This window comes from Glycine max, chromosome 15 (genome assembly GCF_000004515.6).
Source record: "Glycine max cultivar Williams 82 chromosome 15, Glycine_max_v4.0, whole genome shotgun sequence".
NCBI lineage: Eukaryota > Viridiplantae > Streptophyta > Magnoliopsida > Fabales > Fabaceae > Glycine > Glycine max.
The window spans coordinates 19,272,628-19,287,047 of NC_038251.2; positions in this window are offsets into that span (position 1 = coordinate 19,272,628).

A 14,420-nucleotide genomic window follows, 5' to 3' on the forward strand; every position below is an offset into this window, starting at 1 on the left:
AAGCTTTTTTCCATGAGTTAAAATTAATTTATGCCACTACTAGAAAAAAGGTTTCCTACATTGCTCAATTAATATCGATTATTGCAAAAACTGATGTTAACGAAAGCGCGATGACATTTTTGTAAATAAATGGAGTTACTTAACATCGGTTTTAGAAAAACTGATGTTAACTACTTCATGTTAACATCGATTATTTAAATAACCGATGTTAACATGATGTTAAGATGAATGTGTTAACATCGGTTTTGGCAAAATCGATGTTAATTTCATAGAGTTAACATCGGTTTTGACAAAACCGATGTTAAGGTGTTGATCTTAACATTGATTTTTTAAAAAACCGATGTTACCTAGTTAATGTTAACATCGGTTTTCTAAAAACCGATCTTAACTATATTCAATTAACATCGGTTATCCTTAAAAAACCGATGTTGTTATGTTTATAAGTTAAAACGTTGAAATTTCATAACCCGCGCGCTCGAAAACCCTACACTCTCTCTTCTCTTTCTCCTTCCACCTGAAATCTGTCGAAAACCGCTCGCTCGACACCCACATTGTCCCACATTGTTTTCAATACTGCCGGAAACCGCTCGCTCGAACCCACAAAACCCCCTATTGAAGAAAACTCGAAGAAAACCCTACACTGCTCTTGGAACTGTGGCTCGAAGAAATCCCTACATACACTCCTCTGCTAGGTACTAGGGTGCTGAAACAGTTCGTGTTTGTCACTTTTCCGTGAGGTACTAGGGTGCTGAAACACTCGTGGGTGCTCAAAGCTCAAAGCTTTCTCTGCGAGGTATGTAGGTCAACTTTGTGTTTTTTGTGGGTTGTTGTACCTGTGTGAACGATGGTAGAAGTATGCTAAGTTTTAGTGGGTGTTCATGTTTTATAGTTTTTTATGCTAAGTTGCTACTTCTGTTTATTTATCTCTGCTTTTTTTCTGTGTGCATCCCATACCCAGCACAAGGCCACATAAACCCAATGCTCAAGCTACCAAAACTATTGATTTCAGTTACACTTAGATGCTTCACATTCTCAATAAACTACCCAAGCTACTCTTCTCACCAATGATGTTGGTCTAGTTGTGTTATGGCTATTGTGACACCCTCTACCCCTCACATATATACTAATAAAGGAATAAAAATTCAAATATTAATTAAAAGTATTTTTAAAACATTTTAAAATACAAGCCTCTCAAAGGGATAAAAGGCTCACATTCACTTTCTTCTACATCATATTCAAACTTGTCCAAATAAATAATAAGGTCATCTCGACTCAAACAAGGTCATCTAAGCTTCATACAATTAATATAGAACCTATATCCTAATGTCACATCCTATCAGAGCGTTGTGTTCCAGTGTCCTCAAGCATGAGGTTCTTCATAGTCATCCACCTATTCATATGCTCCCCCGAACACAAAGTTTAAGATCATCACAGGATCCAAACACAAGCAGCAAACCAGGAGTGGGCTATCACATTCCTAACTACTAAAGAGAAACAAGACAACATATAGTAGCCAAATACAATTTACTTAGCATATCTCACATTATTTCATCACTTTGTCATTCAAAATTCACTTTTCAATCATCAATCACAATACACAAGAATCACGCACTCCGATCAAGACATAATAACACATCAATTTCATAATAAACAATTAGCAAGCGTATGCAACAGTTATGCTAAGACTCAAGCCTATATGCAATGTGGTACTATGTCAGTGAAAAACCTCGTCGGGTGCCTAGGAGTACATGACAAGACAAACCACACACTAGCAAGTCAAGTCACTCTCACTAGGTAATATCATAGGGAGACCAGTCAGGGTCACAGTGTTTTGCGAGAATGCTCCAACTATATGGGATCAACATAGGTTTAAAGGAGCACTCAAACCGTGTGACCCCCTAGGCCTACACTCCGAAGAGTCCGTCAGGGCCTCTCCCTCCTGATTCAGGTCCAACCCAGAAAACATTTTAGCACACAAACTCTATCTATGAACTGTACAAAACACACGACTCCTCAATTGTTCTCAAAATAATTTTAACTCGTCGCCTTTTAAGGGTCTTATCATTAACTCATCGTCCTTAAAGGGACTTAACATTAACTTGATGCCCAAAAAGGGACTTAGAATCAACCCGTCGCCCTAAAAGGGACTTAGCATTAACTCGTCGCCCATAAAGGGACTTATGGTCGTGTGATTGTACAATTCATAGTTCACAACTCAATGCACATATATATCTCAATCATATACATACTCAATTCATCACATACACTTAATCCCAATCACAATGATATAATCTCAATTTAACATGTTATCACACCTTACGAATCATATACACTTTACCTATGAACTATGCAATACACACATTTACTCAATTGTTTTCAAAGTCATTTTAACCCGTTGGGTTCCCATAGTGGATCCCATCACAATACCCGTCGCCCTTAAACGGTCTTATAATTGTGTGATTGCACAGTTCATAGCTCACAACTCAATACACACATCTCATCTCAATACACATGTATTTCATCATCCGTCACATGTTCAATTTATCACATAACCATAGTTTGAATCATCATTTTATAACCTCAACATAACAATTTATACAAAAGATTTTATCACAACATGAGGTGTAAAACCCCTGAAATAGTTTCTCACAATTATATCAAAATCAATTAATCAAATTCATGGGTTAAACACAAAGATATCAAGAGCACTCAAGTTTATCAATCAATTCTCATCAGGACATCAATTGGTACATGGAACACAATAATACTGTATTTATAATCATAAAGAGAAAATTATAATTCAATAATCCAAATAAATCCAAATTTAGTTCTATAAGGATCCCTACACATGTTCATTCTAACCCCCAATTGCGATAAACTCATCGCTTACCTCTAAGCGGACTCACGTGTCTTCCGATAGCGACAACGGCATCTCTAGCGGTTTCCTGAGATTCCTCCAGTTTTTCCTCTGACTGCTCTGATAGAGTTCCCAAACGTCAGAGAGACGGAGAAGGGATTGAAGTCTCCACTTGTACTGTTTTCATGCGATTCATTTTTCTCCCTCCACAGATATTATCTCGCAATTCCCAACGGTGAAAGTGTGCGCAATCGAATTTTAAACAACATACCCAAATTTCACGACAATCCAACGGTGAATGACTACAATGCGGGGGGTATTTCTCTTAGCTCAGACATTATATCAAAATTTACAATGGTGAGAATGCTCTGAATTTGGTTGCGAAGATGTTGTTTAAATTTCACGATGATCCAACGGTGAATGAGTCTGAGATCGTCATTTTTCTGAGACATGTTTGGTGGTCTACGGGAAAAGAGAGGTTTAGAAGGGAAAATGAAATTGAAAGGCGAATGAGACGGCTGAGGAGTCAGTCTAAAAACTGACCTAGCATTTTTCTATTTATAGCTAGGGGTATTCATAACCTATTATTTACTCTATTTATTTATTTTTATTATTTTATAAAAAAGAAACTCTATTTTATTCTCCATCAAATGAATAATAAAATACCCTTTTTTATTTTCTCTCAAACCATTATTTTATTATAGGTATTTTTTATTTATTTAATTATAAAATATCATTATTCTCTAAAATTTTATTTACGAAAAAAATGGGATGTTACAGCTATTCTGTGACGTATATTGCATTCTATTTTTTTTTTTGGTTTGAATTGAATAATTTTCATAGAATAGAATGACGAATGTTTTGAAATCTTTGTTTTTCAACATTGTTTGACTAATTTTTGAATGATAAAACATGTCTAATTTTATTCCACTGGCACAGGTGATAAGTGCTAAGATTTATTTCTTTATTAGGTTGAATTTAAAAAATTCACATGTAAGATTAACTGAAATTTGTATGGATTTAAGGTTTAGAAGGAAATTTGTTTGGAGTTCGTGTTTGCCGCAAACTGCCGAAGCTAACAACTCGACTGCCGAAGCACCCTTTCGATTGAGGTACGTCCTTTGTTTGTAAAGCTACTCATTTTGTCATTTTATCCCACAACCCTTTACTCTTTTTGTCGTTTTATCCCACAACCCTAGCTAGTCACTGCTTCTATCTCGTTTTCTCGTTTTACTTATTCCCTACCCCATAACCCTAGATGGTCACAAAACTAAAGAAGCATATATGTAATATGAGGGCATTTAGTACATGAGTTAATCAACGTCTAACTGTAGACTACAGTGTTAGTATCAGTTGTAATCATAACTAAATAACTAAAGTTGAGTGATATTCTAACAAGTACAAGATATGCTAATTAATGTACTTATGAATTTTGAGTCTCTGGCTAGTATTCTGACATCATCTCTAAATCATTTTGATAATCCTTTTCTTTAGATTTGACATTGAAAGTGAAATTTTTGTTTGTTGGGGTGGCCATTTAAATTATTTGATGCAATCATGTAATTGAGTGTTCTCTTTGTTATTGTTTATTGCTGCCATTGTTCATGTTAGTATTCGAATTGTCCATGTTGTCCTTGTGATTGAGTGTTATGGGATGGGGTCTCCATTCTGAGCCTCAAACATAGTTTGGGTTCTTTATAATTAAATATTATTTTTCTTTGTATATTTTTTTAATTTAATACTACTTTCGAACTACCTAATAATATATCAGGGAGAGAATAAAGCTACATAGGATGGTGTGGATTGATCTGAAGCTCTAAAGTCTAATTCAATGCTATCTTTCTCAGCATTTGTAGTACTCTCTTATATTTCAGATTCAACACATTAGCATCTCTACATCTGCATTTGCCAAATTATTGATCGGGTCTCATTATTGATAATTTTGGTTTGTTGTTGCTTTGCATCATATTGGATTCCTTATTATTTTTTTAATGTGAGCAATTATTGGACTTTGGATTATCTTTACTATCTTAAACCAAAAGTGTTAAGAGTTGAGATATGCGCCACCCACTTAGATATTTGACCTTGTAATATACCATGTTCCTTTATGTTATCAGTTTTATGGTATGAATATGGCCTGCAAATAGACCTGTTTAATCCAATCCACTAGAAACAAAGACTGGTAGCTAAAACACAAAATAAGATATACCACATAAGTCTCTAACACATAAGCGGAAGCTAAACAGTTAAGAACTTGAGTGAAAAAAAGTGTACATAGCATGGCATAACTTATAGTTGAAGCCTAAGTGTCCAGATATAGTGAACCAATGTCTCATTGAGATCTAGATCTAGTGTATAACATCTTGCTCCTGAGGAAGCAAATCTGGAAGGAGCTTGTCTGAGTATGGTTCAGTATAACTCTAAAATGAAGTAGGAAGAACAAACTATAAAGGTAGAAAATAAATTAATAAGCAAAACAGATGTCAAAACAAAAGTCATAGAACTCGAAGTTTGCACATAGCCTAACACCTGAATTTGTTCTTCAATTAACCTTGTCACATCTAGATAAAAGTTGTACCACTTATGTAGGCACTGTGATATTAGATACAAAAATCATTATGTAATCAGTATGTAATCAGCCATTGCAATCATGAATCTCATTGAATCTCATTGGATGTGACCCAATAAACACCATATGGAGGTATCACAATGGAGGATCTTGGCCAGGCATCAATGGAGTATGAAGTCAAAATTTATTATTAGTGATTTGTGGTGTGAGTCTATCATAAACCTAGCCTTCATCCCTATTTCCAAATTAATCAATGAGGGAAAGCCCTGTTTCATGGGTATCTTCCTTATTTTTCTATTCAGATACTCCTTAATTGTTTGGATTATTGATTAGGTGAAATGGACCTTTTTTTAAAAAAAAATCCAAATTAGTATTGAGTCCTTGTTCACTAAGTTCTGATCCTCAAGCTGGGTTTTTCATCCATTCATTAGGTTTTTCGTGAAATCTGCCAAGGTGTCTCGTTGGTTGCTAATTGGTGCTTATGGTTTAGGAATTTAAATGCTTACATAGAGTTCTAATTTATTAGAAATCATACATACAAACATATGTTGTGCAGACATGGATGCAAATAGTCCAAAATACTTCATAACCTTTATAGATGATTATTCAGGAACGCCGTTTTCACATCCATTTGATGCAGCTCAAGATCAAAATGAGCTACTAATTAACTTTTTCATTTCTTTCCAATCGAGTATTATTGATTTCTGGTTCTAGAATTTAATTAAACCTGTTTTATGGGTCAATTTGATGCAATTTTAGAATCATCCTACCGAGTTAAATCAAGCTATATTAGGGAGATATCAATCGAAAGTATCATTAAAATGCTTCAAGGTATCTTGTGTGATTTGGCATAAGATTATATTTTCAATTTCTTTCCTAGTTAATCCTATTTCTCATTGAATTCAATTTGTTCAAAATACTTGCCTAATATAGTTTCATGACAGTCTCTCCGTGCCAAAACAGAAAAGGCCATAGTAAATCATGCCACAATGGAGATACAAAAATTGTAACATACTTCAGTGAAAATCTGATACCCGACCAAGATCCTCCGTTGTGGTAAATCATGTCATTCCCATTATTAGAGGGATCAACTCTCGCCTAACAACTTAAACCTTTGAGATAAGTTGATCCTTGACATGGTATTTGAGACTTTATGATGAAATGATTATTTTAGAGTCTAATACTCTTTGCCAACTCCATTCTTTCAATTATAATTTCTGCACAAGGTTTGAGCAACCTTATTCTTCAAAATAGTCTAAGCATATGAATTGATTTAGTTATCGACTTCTACCATCAAGAAATATCTAAATTCCATAGACTGCAGGTATCTACGGCAGTAAAGCTTTCCTTTAGCATCTTCAACTCAACTTCACTGCACACCTAGACCTCGAATTTTAGATCACTAATTAAGCTGGAAAAACCCCTTACTAATTGATCCATGTGATTTGTGGTTTATGATCACTCAATTTATTTCATCTTAAACTCTACCAAGTAGTAAAGAGTGGACAATTCACAAAAATCACTAAATCAAAAGTAGATTATAGTAACACATTAGATTATAGTAACACTGATGGATCTATTTATACTACTCTCCTAATTTGATCATCATCTTGGTGTTTTTATGTTAGATGACATAACAAATGTCTCATTGGACAAAAATCTTAGCAAAATCGTTACAAGCACAATCTAGTAAATATATTTTCTATATTCTGCAGAAAATCAATTTTAGTAACAACAACAGAAGAATCCTTTGGTGCTAATATTTAAGTTCAAGTTTTGGTCAGTGAAGAATCCTTTGGTGCTAATATTTACTACTTGTTGCATGGTATAAATGCCATACAAATAGATCCATAATCTATCTTCTCTTTTATGAAGTGTCTCTCAATATCCAAGTTGATTTCCATGGCTCTTTATTCTGTTTCAGCACTGCTCGTTGCTACCACGTTCTGTGTTTTGGCTTTGGTAACCAAGTTACCCCATACAAGTGAGCAATAACCTGTTATAGACATTCACATATGTATATTGGTGTTATCTTTGTTTATCTGCTTCTTATAGACATTGTTTATGCTGCAAATTTTTGCAGCCAAATTTACAATCCAAACCACGAAGGGAAGGTTTTGAATGTGAACATTTTGGGATTTGTTAGGAGGAAAATCAGAATATCCCAGTCAAAAGATTCTTAGAGAGCCTGAAAGTGAGCCTCAAATTAGGCAAAATGTACATACAAACAAATCATCAATCAAATTGAAACCCACCAAATTAACCAAACTATATAGGCACATGAAGCTAGCTAGTGCCAGAATCAATGTGCATGTAGCATCATCATGATCATCATAATCACTTCATCATAATTCTGAACCCTTCAAAGCTAAGCATGCCATCCCTATTCAAATGAAACCTACTTATCATCACTTTGCACTCATCCATGGACTTAGATTACGTGACTAGGTTTCTGAATTGCCAAAATGTTTTGTTTTTATTGTTTTGGGATAATAGTAGATATTAATTGAAAGTAACTAGGAGCAGATTTAAAAAACATATATTACAACTATGCTTAACAACCTCATTGTCTTCTGCCTGTATGCATAACAGTCTCACTTATTACCTATGTTAATTGATTATAAGGCCTACTCTCATTTAATTTTCAGATTCCACTAGGAGTGATAGGTGCCATTGTTGATCCTGCGTTCATTGTTGTTTCCAAAAGTGCTCCTGTGCTCATTGCTGGAAAGTCAATTGTCCTGAAGCCTCCAACTCAGGTATTTATATCTTTGATTCGAAAAATACTTTGAAATTGTTTTTGTAAGCATTACTTGTATAGTTGTAGAAGTCTTTCATTTATACCAACAGGCTAATAGAGAGCACATCAAAAACTAAAGCCTACTTTTAATAATAGCTACTAATAACTTGCTTGAAATCTTGAATCATGTAGAGAAAAAGATAATAGACACTAGTTTGTCCAAACCAAATACAACTTATAGAACAAGAAATATTACTCATAATTTAAAATATGAAGCAGCAGTTGTAGCAGCAGCTTCAAAAGAATTGCCTTCTATGTACACGATATTACCAATTGCCTTCTTTAGCCGTTTTGCTGCCCAAAACAATCAAAAGTAAAATACATTAAAATTGTTGAATGAAGTGAAGTGAAGTGGATAATGAAAGTGGAGGCATGTACAGGCATAGGTGTTGCCCATGACTGTGGCATGCATAGAGAGGACTATATTTCACTATAAATAGAAGCTCAATAGCATGTGCGTCAAAACACCCATATTACAAATATAAATAGAACCTCAATAGCATTCAACATATACATGTATTCTGGTAGTTCTCATAGAAAATTAATGTCCCTATTTATGTATAGTATAATATCCTCTTAGGAAATAGAATCTTGGTTTCTCTTGTTCATCAAGGGCTCTTCGGAGTCAGAACATACATCTTGCATGCATGTGAATCTAATTGAGCAGAGATTTCTCCTGAAGCCGATTGTTGAGTAGAATTCTGCATAATTCATATTACACATGATCAAAACCTTATGTAATTAATCAAGCATAGTTTAGTGTTCGGGTTTGTTGTACATTGGTTAAATAGGGAATTAGGAGTTGTGTATCCATTATTAAGGTTAATATATATTTAGTTGTTTGAATATGCATTGACACTTGGTTTTCATGTGATGCTTCTCTTTTTTCTGTCAATAACTTGAATTCACTTCATCATTGCACCTGTAAAAATGTATAAATTTGATTCAGATTTTGCTAAACTTGTATTATTGGTTTGTTAGGCTCCTCATCTAAATAGATTATTGTGTCAACCACAAAACATGACTCTTATGTGACTTCTTGAAAGAAGCCTTTGTTGTAAGTTATAACTTTAGAAATGCAGAATGGACAGGATTAAAGGGGAGTGAAAATGGAAAGTTTGTCATCAGTCATGTTCCCATTCTCTTCTCTGGAATTAGTATGTATCTTTGAAGCTTTAAGATCCACTTATATTTGATACAGTCTTAGTCTTAGCTCACTTTGTTGAAGTCTTATAGTTCTAAAAGTACTTTCATGTCTTTTTTTTTCTCATTTCAAATGAGTATTTATTTACATATTTCCTCCCACTTTAACTACTGAAACTGAACATGTTTGCATTTCCCGACAATAGTATTAATAGAAGAAGATGGATAGCAAATTCAGAGTGAAGCTCTTATTACATGGAAAAAATCTATTAAATCAGGAACCACACTTGAGAAAAGGAACATTGCTAGAAAAGGTTAGATTATCAGAGCTACCAATCACATATTATACTTTCTAATCTTGGCCTTAAGCTGCTCAAATGATTCTGTTATGCCCTTCGAGTCTTTGACTATTGTTATCTCCCTCGTTCATGTTTCTGTCTATTATCGTCATTGTTAATTGCCTGCTCTAATTCCCTGCTGCCATTTGTACATCTTGTTACATTTTCCTTCTCTAATTGCCTGCTCCAGTTCCCTGCTGCTTCAAATTTATCATAATAAAGATAAAAACAATAAAGATTGTTATTGCAAGCACAATGCTAAGTCAGAAACCTACTATCAGTCTACCAAATTGGGCATTTTACTAGGATTTACTCTGTTTTCCTTAGGTTTTAATGCCAAACAACAGTTCAAACTGTCAGAAACTAGAGTATGTGAATCCCTTATTAAATGCTTCTTTAAAGTTAAAGCTCAAACTAACTTTAAAAACAAAAGGCTATTTGGTGGCTATAGCTTAAAAGCTCCCTAAAAAAACTAAAAAACTATGTTTCCTTGTCCCGTATCAATTAGTTCAACAAGGAGAGGCTAAAGTGTGCAACTTATTTTTAAAAGCTACTTATCCCCCATTTGTCTTTATTAAAAATAAATCCTTAAGTTTTAGTTTTTAGTCTACTTGTTAAACTCAAGTGTCAAAATTGACCAAAAATCAGTTTAGGATGATCTGACTTAGAGCTGACAATAACAAATGGTAGGAGATTTAAGCAAGCATAGAACCATGTGCATATCTAACTCATTGTAGGCTTATTTGTGCTCAAAGTCATCAATTTGATATACCCAACCCTCAAATCATCAATATGAAATGTTATACTTTATTACAAACCCTAATCACACACACACCCTCATCACCCTCATCACACACACACCCTCATCACACACCCTCGTGACAAATAGACACAAATTCACAGTGGAAAGTGCAGCCATAATACAAGCTACTGATACATTGGCAATTAAGGTTCCAAATGGAATCCATTTAAACAACCCTGCCTTTTCCAATCCATGTCCGTTAAGGTTGGCTAAGAACCATCTAATCCACACACCTATAGCTCGACCATGCAAGCAAACCATAACTTAGCAACATTGCCACCATTGTTGAACTCAGCCTTAACTAATGCACCACTGACACCCCATACTATGCCAAACACAACCACAGATATCTCCATAATTATCAACTGACAGTGGTAGCTGTCTACTTTGCAGTTGATAGGGATGTTAGAGTCTTCTTCTCCTGAACTAATATTCAGCCTGTTGAGAAACCCCTTGAAACTCTTGGCGGTTTCATGAGTTGAACGCTTGTATTAATTTGTCAGTCATAAACTTGTAACATTCAGACATGAGAATTTATTACATAATAGAAATTTTACCTTTTAAAAGTAATATTAGATTCTGAAAGTTTTAGACTTGTAAAAAAATATAACACAATGAATTAGGTTAAAATAATTGTGAACAGTACAAACTCTTTCTAAAAAATCATTTTTATTTTTTCAAAATCTTATCCCGTCGAAAGTTGAAACTTACCTTGAATCAGGCGCATTGGAGAAACAGGCAACGAACCGCTGGTCACAACTATCAATGGATCTCAGAAAAAGCTAAGGGATACACATTAATGGTATGTTTGAATGAGAGAAAAAAAATAGGAAGCAAAAAAATCATCGAGTTCTTTTGATCGATTGTAGACAAAGAAAGAAAAAAAAATGGCTGCTTCTCCTGGCTACTCCTTAGAACTGATGGTTCCCTTCAACAGTTCCCTTCAACTTACTTGCAGGCAAGCAAAACTGAAGTCAAGGCTTCACCTACTACAATCTTAAGGTCTTCTAATAGACCTCTTTTAGTGACAAGAAGAAATAAAACGCTACCAAACATATTAAATTTTCATGTTTGCAGTTAACTCAACAACTTGAGTTCAGTAGAGCAATGACAAATTAATTATATATAAACAAATTGGATTCACTGAACATTTCCGATCAAGCAATTATACACCTGTATGGAATTATAACATGGTTGACATTAATTCTCATGATGCAATCTGCTTTCAATTCAGGTCTTGTTCAACAGCTAGGGATTTGTGTTTGAAGAATCTCAAAAGTACCACTTTGACATTGTCCTACACTAAGAAGATCTTGCACTAGAAAGTTTGACTTTGCCTCAACTTCTCCCATCAACCATTGGAGATATTGCTCCTTTACAATAGTAGGTTCCAATCTCAAACTTTGGACCACCTAGGTTTTCTACAAATAAGTATACAAGATGAGTCTTGTATTTCGTGTAAAATGTACCACTATTAAAAAAGGGCAAACTATATATAGTAAGTGCACCTCAATTTCACATAGGGAGATAATGTAACATTCAACATTTGTACAATACAAAAATTAATCAATTGAACTTTTCGGTAAATATATAGCTCGACTCTTAGTATCTATGTTAGAAAATTTCACACAAAAACTGCGTACACTACAATAACATTAACTAAGCTATTAAAAAGAAAACAATATCCTGAAGAAAAGCAAGTATCCCGAACAAAAATAATTATGCTTTACATGATTTGCTTGTATAGACTTTAGTGCTAATTGTTTCCTATTGATTTTGCATGCAGGGCATAACAAAAAAGATTTTGATTGTAAAAGAATTACAAAATAGAAGATAGGATAATCTTCTAGAGCCAATATCCTTTTGGGACGTCATCATTCTCTTGGCTGGACTTCCTAGATGTAATCTTGCAGATACTGAGGTTTTTTTGCTACCCTCTTTGGCATGTGATTCATATCTATGCTTTGTATGCTTTGCTCTGCTGATGATTTTGTTGGTGAGAATTGCAATTTTTATATGGTGAAATTGATTTAGTGATTTTGTATGAAAACCAAAAACACAGTCAAAAACTAGGTAAGGAATAGAAAAATTACTTCATGAATATAACAACCACAATAAAGTTGTATGGTGCAGAAGTCAAAATTCAACGATTAAAATCTCTTAGCCAAAAGAAATTAGAAAACAAAAACATTGAATAAAACTACCAAGCACTCAAGTCTATTCATCAAAAAGGGGTTTAAGAAGCAGTTGCTTGCTAGGCGGCAATCCTTTTCCTAGCTTCTTCAATGATTAATACGGCTTGTTTGTGGTTCGACTTTGGTGTTGTTGAGGGTTGAAGTCAGATAAGTTGTTGTTTGGTGGCAGTAAATTCTGGGGTCTGGATTTAGCTATTTGCTATTTGCTCTATAATTGAATTATGAAAAATTTAGGCATTCCTTTAGATCAATATTTATAAACAAACTTGTTAAATTTGAATTGCAATTGCAATGGTATAAAAATGTACCTATGGAAGACAGGGAGCATCAATTTACCTCACATAAAAGCTTGTCTTCCTCTAGTGACCATTGAAATCAGAATTCAAATAAGTGTACCATCTGGCAAAGCATCATTTACTTAAGCATCAGATTAAGGATAAAAATAAAGAAAGAGCCATGAAAAGTCTTCATGATCTAAAGGATTAAAGCAGAGGACCAAAGAAAACATCTTGAATGAATCATCTTCAAAAATTCCAAACGCACACACACACACACACACACACACACTATTCATCAATTCACACACACACACACACACACACACACACACACACATTATTCATCAATTCAAAAACTTCACCTTCTTCTGCACTAACTTGTTGTTTTGTCCACGAACTTAGAAGCAATAGTTTCCCAACTGCATATAGTCATGGAAATTAAAATCCCTTAGTTTCACATATCATATGAAAATTTAAAAAGCTATAGTAGTGAATATTGAGTGACTCAAAGGAAGAATAATCAAATACAACTATGAATATGAGTGTGATTGATTACTTCTCAGTTCCATGTACACCAATCTGCTCCCTCAGTATGTCATCTTCCTGCAATCCACATAACACTCATTAGACTCCAAAGAAGGAGAAATTCACAAAATAAATCAGAAGGAAAATATGCCACCTTAACCAAAAGTGCTATATTCTAGTGAAAGAGAAATTTACAAAGACACACACACACACACACCCTCATCACACACAAAGACACACACCCTCATGACAAACACACACACACCCTCATCACACACAAAGACACACACACCCTCATGATACATACACACACACACACACACACACCCCCTCATGACAAACACACACACACCAATCATATATGATTGGTTATTATATGATTGGTTTACTAATTGCATTATTGAAAACATGCATATATTTGATGAAATCTTTGAAAATGGAACTTATGCCATTTCATCTTTTAGTATTCAGTGGATCTCATCAATTGTTTTTTGGAGAAAGAGAGCTCACCAAAGCAAGTAACTGACAACTACACTTTTTCCAATTGTTTAAAATTATATCTTATTTATGGGTGGTTTGCTCAAGAGGGAGTGAAATCAGGCATAATTCATCACTCTTATGATAAAATAGGAAGAATTTAGTCATATATGTATCTTGGAAGTTTCACCATTTGCCTTTGAAACTATATTACAGTGGGTTGGGATAGTTAAAGTATTGAGTGTATTTAACATGCATTGGATTTGGTGTCTGCTAGATGTAGAAAACGATGTTTATAATACCCCTCTTACCTTCTCCAATCCCTGCCTCACTACATCATAATTCTGAATTCTCGTGCCATAACACAAAAATCTTCATCTTCTTTCTGGAGGTCTCAACATACATTTGCAACAACAATTTCATCTTCTCTTCTTCT